At 48.5% G+C, this 14463-nt stretch overlaps 1 protein-coding gene and 1 pseudogene across 1 annotated transcript in view; one reads left to right on the forward strand and one right to left on the reverse strand.

The window, feature by feature from the left end:
* TGFBR3 (transforming growth factor beta receptor 3) overlaps positions 1–11455 on the reverse strand; it is a 218802-nt gene extending 207347 nt beyond the window's left edge. The window contains exon 1 of the mRNA XM_075558367.1: positions 11180–11455. The gene's annotated coding sequence lies outside the window, so the exon portion shown is untranslated. The remainder of the gene's footprint in view (positions 1–11179) is intronic.
* Positions 11456–11623: 168 nt separating this feature from the next.
* Positions 11624–14463, forward strand: part of LOC142435038 (speedy protein C-like) — a 43222-nt pseudogene continuing 40382 nt past the window's right edge.

A 14463-nucleotide genomic window follows, 5' to 3' on the forward strand; every position in this document is an offset into this window, starting at 1 on the left:
ACCAAGAGGCTGCCAACTGAAGGGGTCTTCTCAGGGTAAAACACCTGTGGGCTGGGTGCGCTTCAGCTCTGGGGAGGAAGTGTCACCCAGGAGCGGGCCTGGGACGTAAACGAGGTGAGGCCAGGCACTGGAGAGGAGCAGTGAGGTTAGGTTGTTTTGGAGGTGGTGGTGGAGGTGGTGGTGGTGGTGGTGGTGGTAGTCTTTGGCTGACAATAAATATTTTAATTTTGTGTTTATTTGGGGTTGAAGATGACAAATAATTGTCAAGTTTACTTCCTTTCTTTTAAATATGTGCTAGCCCACGTAGAACCACGGTAGAACCACGGCATTTCACCTCCCGTGCACAGGCAGCGGCAGAGCGGTAGGAGTTTTCCTCCAGCTGGTTTGACCAGTGGGGGGTTGGGGGGGGGGTCGGGGGGGAGCATGGAATGAGGAGTGTCGGAGTGGAAGGTTCCCTTCAGTGGTTTCCCGAGGCCTGGGAGGCATCCAGGAAGTGGAGCTCTCACCCCTGTCTCCATTCAGTAAGGTTGGGATCTGAGTTCGATTTGAACAGAAAGATTACAGAGCAACCAGGTGGTACGACCCAGCTGTCTGCTGGCAATCTGAGTATAAGATATAAACTGAGTGTTCCTGATAGAGAAGCAGCCCTGGAAGCATGGAATAACCAGTATAGACCGAGGTGAGAAAGAGGAACTGTGGAAGCTTGGTGAATGTCAGCCCCCTGAAATCAAGAGGTCAAGCTTGGAAAACAGAGGTCAGAGAGAGAGCAGACACATCAGGGGAAAGTGACCTCAGAAGAAGTGACCTCAAGAAACCAGGCGTGAGGACAGAGAGGAACCAGATGCGGGGGAAACAGACGAGTAAAGAAAGTGGTCCCGCCCTGGAGGAGGAGACCATGAAGATGCTCACTGCGAACCAGCAGAAGGATGCGCTGGACACCTTCTCTAGCGCCCCAGCCCGGTGTGGTGGGCAGAGGGCCTGTCTGAGAAGGCCGGGGAGTAAATGGAAGGCTAGAAGAGCCCATAACAAAAATGCCCCCCGCCTAGGCAAGGCTGGAGGTACATGGTTATCAAAGACCCCGAGTACTATCCGGAAAGTTTGACTCCCAACGCCGTGGAGGAGAGAGGTGTGAGAAACTGGAGGTGATCTGGGGTAGAGAGATTTCCTCGTTCACACCTGGCTCTCACGGGACCACTCATTCCGAAACCAGCAAGCAGGCATGCCGAAAGGCTAGTTGCTCTCACATGCGCGGCGCAGACAGCACACTCCCCCGCACATCCTCCATCTTCCAGTCAGACTTCCCACCTTCTGACTCTTCTCACACCAGCAGCCGCTCCCTCAGGAGCATAATGCTCAGCAGTAGGGGCGACATTTCGATTAAATCGTGGTAAAAAGTCTAACAACCAAAAGCACGTGGCACCGAATACCAAGTGGGATGTTCTAAGCCCTCAACCTGGCACCAGGCCGGCAGGAGAGACCTTTGCCAAAAGCCTAGCTGGGCCCCAGCACCCGGGGCCAAGCCCTTCAGTGTCGGCAGACACTTCATGTAACTGCTCTCCTCGTTGCTCCCTGAGAAACAGAGGCACAGAAGGAAGAAAAAACCTTTAATCCTTTCATTATTCTTAACTTCCAACGATAGAGAGCGTGCAGAAAAATCCAAAAGCCATCAGAAAGCCTAGCATAGTTTTTTGAATGTCCTGACCCCTTTATCCTCCACAAAAAAAAGCAACCCAACCCCCAAATAATCATTTTTCTTGGCCTAATTTCACCATTTTTGTAATATATAATTGGAAACAGACTGCTTTTTCCTGGCTTTCGAGAATAAGATCCTCAGGGCCGTAAGAATTACTAACTATAGAATCTCAACCTTAGCACAATTTCTTCTGCAAACCTCTTACCTACATACCTCCATGAGGCATGCATGCATTCCAAAGAAAACATTTCAATCCCCAATTATGCATAAGTGAATTTTCTCGTAATCAATTACAGAAGCCCCTTCACCTCATCTTCAGTCCCCACCTTTCCAAACACGGAAAGGACCGTGACTCAGCAGGGACCCTCCAGGACAGGTAGAACTGGCCTTGTGCGGAGCCGCTGAGGGTTCTGGATGCTGAGGTTGCTCACAACCACTACGCTCCAGGGCGCCTTCACCCTCACCCTTCCTAAAACAACACACTGACATCAAGGATCCGACGCATAGCGATCCTATGTTTTAAAAAAATGGGATACTACTTTTTGGTCCACTCTGGAGACCACCGGCCGCTCCGTAATAGAAAGACAAGGTTTTTTATTCCCATAAAGGACTACAATGTTGGAAACCCACAGGGGCAGCTCAACCCGATCCTATGGGACCTCTGTGAGTTGGCATCAACTCAGTGGCAGGAAAGTGGGTGCTGTTTTTGTTGGTTGGTTTGTTTCTCTTCCATTTAAAGCATTACTAAAGGTTCTTCTACCAGCACGACCTTCCGTGGGACACTGTCTGGAGACCTGGTCAAGAGCTGAGTAGAACCAGCTCTGCAGGAAAGCTCTTCATCACTAGCATACACTGGAGGAAGTCAAAACTTTGAATATCTTAGAAAGCAGCCACTTCCACGGTGACACAAAGATGCCACAAACCAAAAAAGGCACAGATCTGGGGGAAATGCGTTATAGAAGAAAAATGACCCCATTCCAAAGACATTTTACAGAGACCCATGTATTAAGTCCCAAAACGGCTGAAGAATAAAACCAATCACCAGGGTGGGAGCACAGTGGCATCCCAAGGATTCACAGCCATGTGATGACTTACAAACAAAGGCTAGTCTCACAAAATCCTGACTGGTGGCAGAACAATTAATCACAGCCCCAGGCGGCACCACGGACACAGGAAAGGAACCAAGACTGGGATATTCAAGCAATTGCTGTTGCTAAGTGCCATGGAGTCTGCTCTGACGCAGAGCGACCCTGTGCACAACAGAGTGAAACATTGCCCCTTCCTGCGCCAGCCTCAAAATGGTTCCTCTGCTTGAGCCACTGTGCCAAGCCATCTCCTTGAGGCCCTTCCTCTCTTTCACTGCCCCTCTACTTTACCAAGCATGCTGTCCTTCTCCCGGGACTGGTCTCTCCTGACAACGTGTCTGAAGTCCCATGATGAAGGCGCCCCATCCTGGCCACTAAGGAGCACGCTCGCCATACTTCTTCCAAGATGGATTTGTTTGTTCCTTTGACAATCTGTGGCACTTTCAATATTCTCTGCCAGCACCACAATGCAAACACATCCATTCTTCTTCAGTCTTCCTTATTGACTTTCACATGCATGTGAGGCGATGGGAAATACCATGTCATAGGTCAGGTGCACCTTAGTCCTCAAAGACCTCGAAGTCCCTTGAGGACGAGAAGTAACCTGGGTACCGTTCAACATTCCTGTGCAGCAGATCTGCCCCGGGTCATGTGCCATTTGATCTCCTGACTGCTGCTTCCGTGAGCATTCGGGATTCAAGCAAAGGAAAATATTTGACAACTAGAATTTCTTCTAAGTAATTACAGATTAGAAAAACTTACAAACTTGGTTCAGGGTCCTCCCTCCAACCACCTGGGCCAGGATATGACTCAAACCCACCTAGTCGAGGGCACAGTCAGGCAAGCTCCCCACCACTGTGAACCATTGCCACACACAAAGCTAGTGCGCAGAATTAAAGCGCCGGTACAAACGCAGCCAGGGGGCCATCTCGCCCAGACTCCGTGCCAAACATTCAATGCCTCCAGTGACTGTGCAGCATCTCGAGTACACCCGAGTGTGATGGGTTCAAACCAAAGAGGCGTGTCTTCAGCAAACAGGCTGTGAGTGAGCCTGTTGTTGTTTTTTATTAGATGGTACACTATAAATACACAAGCGACAATCCCTCTAATGGCACAAAAATAATAAAATTCTTCAAGAAAGGTTTGACAAAAAGATACACACCTGCCAGAGTCAACAGGCCCCCTCAGAAGATCAGAAACTTCTCCCACACACAGGGGAGACCTTGGCTGCAATGAATGCAAAATGCACGTAATGAGTCAATGGTGCTTTCCCTCAAAATTGAGTTTAATTTGCCAACTAGACAAAGTCTAATTTAACAACACAGGCCACTTGTGTATTTGTAATGGACACTCAAGAGAAAGTTTTATGTTTAAGTATGTTTTGTTTTAAAGAATCAACCAGAAAGAAAGAAGGGGGTGGGGAAGATAGCTCTTAGCAACATAGTATCACACCAAAGTCCTCAGGGCACCATATAAACTCAAGGTTTGGGCTTGGAATCTAAGTATTTCACCTTAAATCGCCTTCCACATTTGAGAAGAAGAGGAAAACCGTTTTTTCTTCTTCTTCTTTTGTACTTCAGCAATTATCAGACAGTTAGCTAGTTATGGAAAAGTTAGCAAATAGCCACCAATGTACTATTGGATCCAAGGACCAATTTCTTACTGTCCAAACACATAAATCACGAAAAATGCTCACAGAATTATACTCCCCAAATGGAATTAAGTATTCACCAAGTTTCCATGAATAAAACATCAGAATGAGACTGAAAAAGAAATCCAGAGTTCTGCTGGACCTCCCATCTGGCCCTCTGGGGCTCATCTCCACCCTTCAGGGGTGGCCAGGCAGTCACCGCGCCCTCCCAGGCGGGCACGTTCCTCCAGGGCAGTCCGCTCACCCACAGAGATCGAGGGCTAGCATGGTAAGAAGTTGTTATTGGGTGTTTTTTAAAACATCATCTTTTCCAGGGACGAGTCACCTTTCATGTGTTTCTTACAAACGGTCCCTCGGTGACCTAACGCTATCACCTGACCTTCAGCGAGTACCTGGGAAAGGGCTTCTGTGCTGAAGGACAGTCAGCAGGTGCTGCTGCTCCCTACGAAAAGCCACTCAACCCTGAGACCCTTTGCCCTTAAGAAACATGTTCCCAAGAGGGAGAGTGAGTGTCAGCTTGACAGTGAAGATAGCTCACTCTCGCTGACATGGAGTTGATGCCGGCTCAAAGGGACCCTACAGGATGGGGTAGATAGAACTGCCAATGTGGGTTTCCGGGGCTGTCACTTTTGACAGGAGTAGAAAGCCCCATCGTTCTCCCATGGAGCAGCTGGTGGTTTTGAACTGCTGACCTTGCAGTGAGCAGCCCAACTTGTACCCACTACCCCACCAGGGCTCCAAAGTGAAGACAGAGCCAACCATGCTGGCTTCATTCTAAAGTCTTACTGTGGCAAAAGTTTATGATTAATTTCTAACATGGAACTTTCCCAGAGGCTTAGGCATTTAACTGTTAACCACAAGGTCCCCGGTTCAAATCCACCAGATGCTCCAGAGGAGAAAGGTAAGGCTGCCTGCCACTAACTAGATGGCAGTGGGTTTGGGGCATATCACACTCACTGGCCTCTTTCCAGGCTTTAAGAAGCTTCAGCATAAAGGGATCACTAGCACAAATACAGAAATAGAAGCTTTTAACCTGGCCTAGAAGCATGGTTTGGAGATCTGCGTTCTGGACCCCCAACCCAAGAAAATTCAGATGGCTACCAGGTTATTAAATCTTGATCTCTGGCCTAGAAAATTGAAGGTCAAAAATTGCAGACGAGGAGCCAAATGATAGGAGCTTCACAGACTGAAAATGTCTACTGGTATAGCCTTGAACACTCCATAGCACACACGTGTTCGTGGAGAGATAAAAAACCATTACTCTCTCTCTAAGGGGAGTGAGAAGAGGCCCAATGCTTGGAAAGCCGTGATAAATCTTAAACAAGGACGTTTCAGCTAGAGAAAATAACTTTCAATGTCAGTAAACAAAACAAATGTGCTGTTTCAAAAGATATAAACAAGATCTCGAAATGGGCAGAGCCCAGGAACTGGACCCAGATCCTTCTGGTAAGGCCCTTCCAAGTGGTGTTGATCTATTTCAGCCTGACTAGAACCCAAATGAGCAACAGCTTGTGTTTGGTAATGCTGGAAAGGGACAATGCTGTCATTGAAGTGTTGCCCTACAGATGTGGAACCAGAAAAATTACTGCCATGAATTTTGAAGCAGTAATTTTTTTCCCACAGCTGCAAATGCTCTCGCTGAATTTATTAACGGCTAACTACAGTTTCTTTTCATATAACCTAGAGTCACTATATAGCATTCTACTTGAAGTCCATATTCCTCGTGGTAAGACAAGGTTGCTTTTAAGAACCCTAAAGATATTTCTCTAATTTGGGTTATGCACCACATTTTGAAGATATTCACATTTTTTTAATTTCAAAATTTTTTAAAGGTGTTTAAAATAAAAAAGAAAATGCTCCATCAGGCAAACTGAATCAGCAAAATAAAGCCAGTTTTTAAATAATTGTTAAGAATTTTTAAAGGATCTTTTAAAAACAAGGTTATGCTCTATTAGCTAATAAATCTGACACTTTTGCTTTTGGTCAAGAGCAACGCAAGAACAAGAATAACATATTTTCAAAGTGAATTATCAAGAATAATTTCACAAAGCAGTATTAGCCTAGAAAAATATTTTAGCAAGCTTAATATTTACCAGTTATCCCCTAACTCCAACAGCCCTGCCTGCTCAGCCTAAAGATGTTAAGGTCAAAGCTCCCCCAGATTTATGATCCCAGGAAGTTAGCATCACTTAGGTACTAAAGAAGTCTGCGTAGATCACTTCTTAGCCAGTGGTTCTCACCCTTCCTCATGGCGCGACCCTTTCATACAGTTCCTCAGGTTGTGGTGACCCCCCAACCATAACATGATTTTCATTGCTACTTCATAACTGTAATTTTGCTACTGTTATGAATCAGACGACCCCTGTGAAAGGGTCATTCGACACACACCCCCAAAAGGGGTCACGACCCCCAGGTTGAGCACCGCAGGACAGCTCAGTTCTCTGGGCTCTCCAACTTAGACTCCAACCCCAGAAAAGCAGCCCCCTGACATTTTATCCAATACTATGAGGTCTGCATGCAAAAGAAAAGGCTGAATGATTCAGGGTCTCAAAAAGTAGGGAGTGATAGTCTCCTCCAAGCTACCCAAGGTTGTCCATCCACAAAGGCTCCCATGACAAATCCCAGGCAGCTCCAAGGAACCTTGGCCTCCTGCTATCGGACGGGTTCAAGGGTTGTCATCTGCCACTTGGTAAGACCGGGAACCAAGAGTAGGAGGGTTGAAAACTGTTTGCTCAGTGAGTAAACTCCATCAGCACACAGATCGAATAAATTAGATCCTAAATAAAATGCTCCTCTGCGGGGTGAGTGCCATGCTGAGATTGAGAAAGGGGTTACAGTGAAAGCCACAAAGTTAAAGCAATACTACAGAAAGAAGGACACAAGAAACGCAACGTGGCTACTCACCGAAAGGTTGGCAGCTCGAAGCCACTCAGCAGCTCGGAGGAAGAGAAAGTAAAGACTGCAGCCTAGGAAACCCTGCAGGGCAGTTGACCTCATCTCCTACTGTCCCTGTGAGTCAGAAGCCACTCCTCCACCTCCAACTGGAGCCAAGAGCGGAGACTGGGCTACCAAACCGGGAAATCCAAAAACCGTTTTCAAAAGGAGTTGATTTGACTGTTTTTCCACGCACGTTCATTCTAAGTATTGTCTAGATTTGCAGAATTCCTAATGACACGCCATACCGATGCAAAATAAATATTATATTAAAAGATAAGCCTCTGAAGACTGCAAATAACTTCTCATAAGGAAATTCAAAAGAGGAAGCCCTTGCCCCCTTCTGAGAAGGAGGAAACTAAAGCAAAGGCATTGAAGGCCACATCACAAAAGAAGAAACCCAAGGATCGGATGGCAGCCCGAAGAACCTCAGACAAGCACCCCACAAGAAACAAGCATGACTGTCAAGTTCCCTGATCACCGAGTCCCCCACGGAGAAGACATCCTCGTGGATGTAGAGGCCCACAGCACCAGCCACAGCACCAGGCTGTGAGGAAGCTCCAGGACACTGATGTAGCCAACACAACATCTTGATCAGGCCTGACAAAGGAAAGAAGATTGTGTTCTTCTGGCTCTTGACTATGATGACATTATCTACACTGAGGCCAGCTGGCTGATTCTAATTCTAAATAGAAAATTTTTAATACAAAAAAAAAGATAATAGAACTGATGACTGTTGCTGTTGTTAACTGCCATCAATTGGGCTTTCACCTCCCTGAGGTCCACAACCCAACAAAAGGCTGCTTGCTGTGTGCTTGACTGACTGAAAGTCAGACCACTGTGAGCCAAGTTTGTGCCTGATTTTTAGAAGCAACTGCCAGACATTTCTTCCTAGCCTGCTGAAATCTGTTCAGTACCAGAGCAACAAGAAAGCTTCCACTGGCAGAGGACTGGTGGCTGTGCCTGAGGTAACTTAGCTGGGAATTGAACTCAGGCCTCACCCATAAACTCAAACTCACTGCCATCGAGTGGATTCCAACTCATAGCAACCCTGTAGGACAGGGTAGAACCGCCCCAGTGGGTTTCTGAGGCGACCTGTCTTTCTCCCTCAGTCCTACCCATAGAAGGGAGATTAGAATCTGAGCCACCACTCTGGCTGTTGATTTCGGATCACAACCCCTTGGTGTTTTCTCTGGGCCATGTTAAACACTGTAATGACAGAGTTGTGAGTATCCTACCCCTCCTGAGAGCAAATTCACTCTACCCAGTTTTCCACAAAAGACAGAAAGGGATTCAGAATAGAGTGCTCTGGGCTGCCAGTCTTCCTAGAATATGGGAAATACCATTCAAACTACACAGAATAATTTTATATACACCTGTTCGGAAAAACAAACGGTGAACACCTACATATGTGTGCGCGTGTGCCCAGCCACCACAGAGTTCTTGACATATCTCCAACATATAGTCCTGTACTAGAGGTCATTCTGGTTTTAATCAGTTGAAATTAAATCCAGTTCTCCACTGTAAACTCAGAAAGCAACTTGATCATGTTGCTAGATAAAGCCATAATCTTGTCCACTTCTGAGATACATGAATATTCAGCTTGCATGCCCTAAAAAAAACACGGTTTTAGATGCCTTATAGTCATTAAGAGTGTATTATGCTCCCCCTATTGGCTAGTATTCAAAATGACACTTAATTCCCCAGGGATTGCCTTTGAAGTGCTGGGGTTCAAAAGTAGGTTGGTGATTTTATATTTAAAAGCATGAGCTGAATCAACAGTTGTTAAGCAGAGCTGCCAGATTCCATTAAACTGGGAGAATTTAAAGTTGACAAACGACAGGGACAAACTGAAGGGCAGCAAAATACACCAAAGCCTTGAAACACTAAACAATGCGGAATTACAGCCAAAAAGCGCAGAACATCAAGAAACAGAGCAACATCCTTTCGCTGACACAATGGCATGAAATCAATTTCACTTTAATAGCCCTTGAGGGGCTAAGAATGATGTCCCTGGCTGCCATGCCAACCTCAAGCTGTTTCCTCAGGAAACCAAATAATGCTGATCAACAATGTTTGGAGAATTAATACAAGAATTTAAGAACAAAGAGCTAAATTAATTAACATAGCTCAGACTCCTAGTTATAATGAATTTATCAAGGGCCAGTTTCAGAGAAGCTGCAGTTCGACACTGCCATCAGTACATCACACAAAACCAACCCTATTTGTGTTTCAAGAGGTATGTGTTCGATTCCAATGGAAAGCTGATCGATGGGGAAGATGCACCGACTGCCAGCACACAAAATCAAACCACTCTTGCCGACTGCGTCAGAAGAGCCAACGGTGCGTGATCTCGGGCAAGAAACTTCGTCTCTAGAAAAATGGGGCTATTAATAGTATTTTCGCCACAGAGTGGGGAGGGCTACGTGGGGCTGTCTCCATTGAAGCATTTAGGGGAGTGTGTGACGCACAATTTGGGCTCCATAAACGTCAGCTATGGCTATTAACAGGAGGCTTGGCGCGCGGTGGTTAAGGCGCTAGGCTGCTACCGGGTGGTTCGAACCTGCCAGCAGCGCGGGGTTCATAAAGATCTGCAGCTTGGACAACACTGTGAGACCGATCTACTCTTACAGTCTGTCAAACTGAAGGTTGCTTCTTGTGTTTGTATTCGGGAGCGGGAGCGGGGGCGGGGGGGTGTTCTCCACCAAAAGAAACAGCTGGTTTCATACTAAAGTCGTTTTGCAGCCCGGAAGACCATTTCAGGCGAATTAAGAGGTCTTGACAATGTGTTCCTGCTACAGATATAGCCTTTGCCTATTGTCCTCCCAAACCACCCACTCAGTTTTCTCCGAAGGGAGATGTGGAGCTCAGAAACGCCTAGTTCCCCAGGGGGTCCGAGCACTCTTCAGCCAGGGACCAGAGGCGCGCGCTCCCGCGCAGCCCCGTCTACTCGGCCCGCACACCACCCTCTGCGCAGCCCAGGAGGCTGCGACCGCTACTCTCCTTCCCATTCCACAGCTGAGGACGTGGAGCGATGGTTCGAGCCCGGCATCCAAGGGGCCACTGGACCCACTAAGTTCCACCCTGCCAAGATCCGTCAAGCCTAACACGCCGGCTCCCGTGCACGAGATGATTCTGGAAAGTGGGATAAGACCCTCAAAAGAGCAATTCTGCAAGCAGATTTCTCTTCTGACAACTGCCCCTGATGCCCAGGTTTGTTCATATCACACTGAGAAGTCTTCCAAAGAAGTCTTCCAAAGTCTCTCAAGTCTTCCAAAGAAGTCTTCCACATCTTCCCCACGACGTGGAGATGTGGTTCCTACGGATCCGCGAGGCGCAGCGCTGGGCGCCGCGGCGGGAGCACCCCAAGGGCGCGGCCCGCGGGGTGCGCAGCTCCGTCCGCCCTCCAGCCTCTGCAAGTGCCACTGAACGCAAACCCACAACAAACCTGCCGCCGCCGCTGTCACGCGCCGCGCGGGAAGCGGTCCGCGCGCGCCGCGGGGACCCAAAAGAAACCGCAGGGAGGAAGGAAGAGTGGGTGCGCACGGGCGAGGAGAGACAGCGGGTGCCCCCCAGGCCAGGGCAACGCGCGAGTGCTGCCCACGCACTGCCCGGCCCTCGGAGCGAAAACGCTTCTCCTCCGAGCCCGGGGGTCCCGCACTCGCGGCGCCCCCAGCAGCGAAGCGGGCAGCGAAAGCCAGCGCCGCGCCGTGGGCAGCTCGCCGCCTGCAGAACCCCCGGCGCGGGCGGGCGGGCGGGCGCAGAGCGAGCGCGCGGGGCGAGGCTGCAGCGCCGCGGGGCCGGGCCAGCACGTACCTCGGAGGCAGGCTGTCCAGCGGAGACCCACCCGCGGCAAGGTGGTGGGAAGCGGGGGAAAGGATCCCCGCCCAGCGCGCGGCGGCGGCGGCGAGCTCCGGCAGCTGCAGCGCCGGGGCGCAACTACGCCACCCAGAGCGGCCGCGGGACTTTCACCTCCTGCCGGGAGTTCCCGGGACCGCGCAGGGAAAGTGGCCGCGCACGAGCGCCTCGGGCTCCCCTCCCTCACTCGCTGGGAAGAGGATCGTGCCGCTCGGCGTCCCCGAAAGCCTCGAAGACTCCCATCGGGCCGACCCAAAAGCCCTCTCCCTCGCACGCGCGGGCGGGGGCCGGCAGGGCGCCACAGCAATCAGCGCGCGGGGGGAGGGGCGCTCCGCCCCCGCCGGCCCCACAAACTCCTCCCTCCGCCGCCTCGCCCCGCCCCTTTCCCTCCCGGGCGCAGGGATGAGCCGCGGGCGCCGCGCCGGCCTGCCTTCCCGGGGCTGCCAGCCCCGAGCGCGGGGAGGGGCTCCGGGCGCCGCCCGGCTGCCGCGGGCACAGGTTGGGGCCAGGGTGGAGGTCCCCGTTCTGCAGGCGCAGGCGAGGGGGCGCAGGAGCTTTTGCAGTGGCTTGCTCCCTCGAACTAGTTCCTTTAAACTTGCCAGAGCTCTCCCCGGGGAGCTGGGGTTTTATTTGATTCCTCAGTAGGGGTATATACCAATTCTAAAATCATCCAGCTGATCACATCCTCTTGCTAGGTTTCAGCGCTCTACACACCCCCGTCGGTCCTGCACGAATGTGTGAGCGCGCGAACACACACACACACACACACACACACACACACACACACAACACGCACACACATCTGTCCTTGTTTGTTTTAATCCCCACCTCCAATCCAATTGTTATCTCAGATACTGCTCTGACTTTGGGGCCAGCCAGGCCTTGCCTCATTCTCTCAAGCTGCCGAGCTTGTACGTTTGCTTCGGCTCAGATTGCTGTTTTTCCTTCAGGCTGCAGACTGTTGCGTATGTGTACGTGTAGTGTGTACGTGTGAATTATGCGCTGCAGGGGTTTAAAACAGAGCCATCAGAACATCGCTTTGGCATTCCTTTTACGCACCTTTTCTTTAAAAAGTTTTATTAGCACTCTATTCACATGTCATATAACTCAATAATTCAGTCTTATCAAGAAGGGTTGTTTGAGAGTCATCATACTCATTTCTAGAACATTTTCTTCCTTAGAGTCACTGTTACTCATTTAACGTTTTGTCTAATTGTGGCAAAAATATACATAACATTCTCTAACCCCATAACTTCTACTTATATAATTCATTGTTGTTGATTATACTCTTGCGCTGTACGGTCACTATTTATAACCTTTCCCAAATTATTCTACCTCCTTTGACATAAACTCCATGCCCTTATACAACACCTCTTTCCCCTTCATCCATGGTAACCATTGGTCAAGTTGGATTTTTGTGTGTGTATGGTTTTCTTGATATAGTATTCACATATCATATACTTCCATTGTTAAATTGCTTTTAAAATGAGTTGTGTATTCCCAATCAGTTCTAGTGCTTCCTCCCCCTCCTGCATTCATTGTTCACTCCCCAATCCCCTCACCCTCCCTGTCCTACACCATCCCCCAACCCCACTTTCCCCTATAAACCCTTGCTTCAGTTATGGTCTCTGTGCATCCACTCCTTCTGTGCTTCACAAACTGGGAAACCCAACAGAAACAATAAAAACAAAATAAAGTGATAAGGATAAAATAATAATAATATAGAGATAAAAATACAAATAATGAGTAAGAAAGAAATTACCATCGCTATTTTAAAATTTTGGGAAGAAATTTTTGTCATAGATCATGCAAGAAATAGTTGAGCCTAGAACAAATTCAGGTTGGGTCAAGAGAGAGGCCAACTGACCAAGTATCAAGTTTGATCCAGCATAATTGAATTTACAACGATCTCCATCTAATCGTAAAATTGTTTGAGACCCTTGCCTGTGGCTAGAGGGGAATCTGCTAGAGCAGCGGTTCTCCTGACCCTTTGGGGATCAAACAGCCCTTGCACAGGGGCTGCCTGATTCAGAACCCTAACAAAATTACAACTATGAAGTAGCAACAAAAATTATTTTATGACTGGGGAGCCACCACAACATGAGGAACTGTATGAAAGGGTCTCGCCATTAGGAAGGTTGAGAACCACTGTGCTAGGGGCTGAATCTGACTAGACACTCTACAGATGGGTTAGGGCTCCACTGTCCTCCATAGCCTTCTACAAATTGGGTGTTCACAAGTTAAGCTCTGAAACTTTTCCCTTCATCATATTTGGATTTTGTGATTGTCATCTTTGGATCAGACAAGCTAGTGCGCTTCTTCCATGTGAGCTTAGTTGACTCCTCACTTAGATGGCTGCTTTTTTGAATACAAGCCTTAAAGACCCCAGACACTATTCTGATTTATAGCTGGGCACCATCTGCTTTTTTCACCACACGTTGCTGTAGCACCCGTACTGTCAGTGATCATTTCATGACAGCGGGTATCATGTTATCGGAACTAACTGTTATCAGGGCCATGTTAACTAATTGTTCTTGGATTAGGGCTAGGGGTAAGTGGGAATCCATCAGCTTGTCCACAGGTTATTCAGCACTCAGGTTTGCTTTAACAATCTGTATTGTGACAAAATCAAAACACACAATTATGCCAACCACAGCAACAAACCAACCAGCAAACAAGGAAACAAAAGGCAGGAAAACAAAACTCATGGAAACAAAAATGGAAAACATTGTCAATCATTCCCCTGGGTATAAAGCAATTGCCCTAACAACATCTTCAAATTTTCCAGTGACACCGCTCTGTCAGTATGAGGAATCCCATTTCCGCAGATGGTCCATGAGTTGTTGCCCTGGAAAGATCTCCCATGTGAATGAGTTCTGTTCACCCTAAGCATGGGGATTGTGGCCAGGGGAAAACTTCCTGCCTCAATTCTTACAAGTGCAGATTCCTGCCCAGAGAATCAAAACCTGTCCTCTCACTGTGAGGGGGCATCAAAGTACTGAATCTATGGTGATTCTGGGTTCCTCACCATTGGAAACCCACCAAGCTGGGGGTTCCCCCAAGGTTCAATAACCACTCTATCCAGAGCGGCCACCCTCTGCTTCCTCTCCCAATCAAGTACCCTAGTCCTCAGTCCAAGAGCTCAGAGAGCTTCAAGGGAGGATTCAACTCGTTCAGCTGGGCCTCTATGTAAGTCATTCTGGTGTCGCCCCTGGGTTATGCCATTCTGCCTATAAAGTCAG

Source organism: Tenrec ecaudatus, chromosome 1, assembly GCF_050624435.1.
Source record: "Tenrec ecaudatus isolate mTenEca1 chromosome 1, mTenEca1.hap1, whole genome shotgun sequence".
In the NCBI taxonomy this organism is placed as follows: domain Eukaryota; kingdom Metazoa; phylum Chordata; class Mammalia; order Afrosoricida; family Tenrecidae; genus Tenrec; species Tenrec ecaudatus.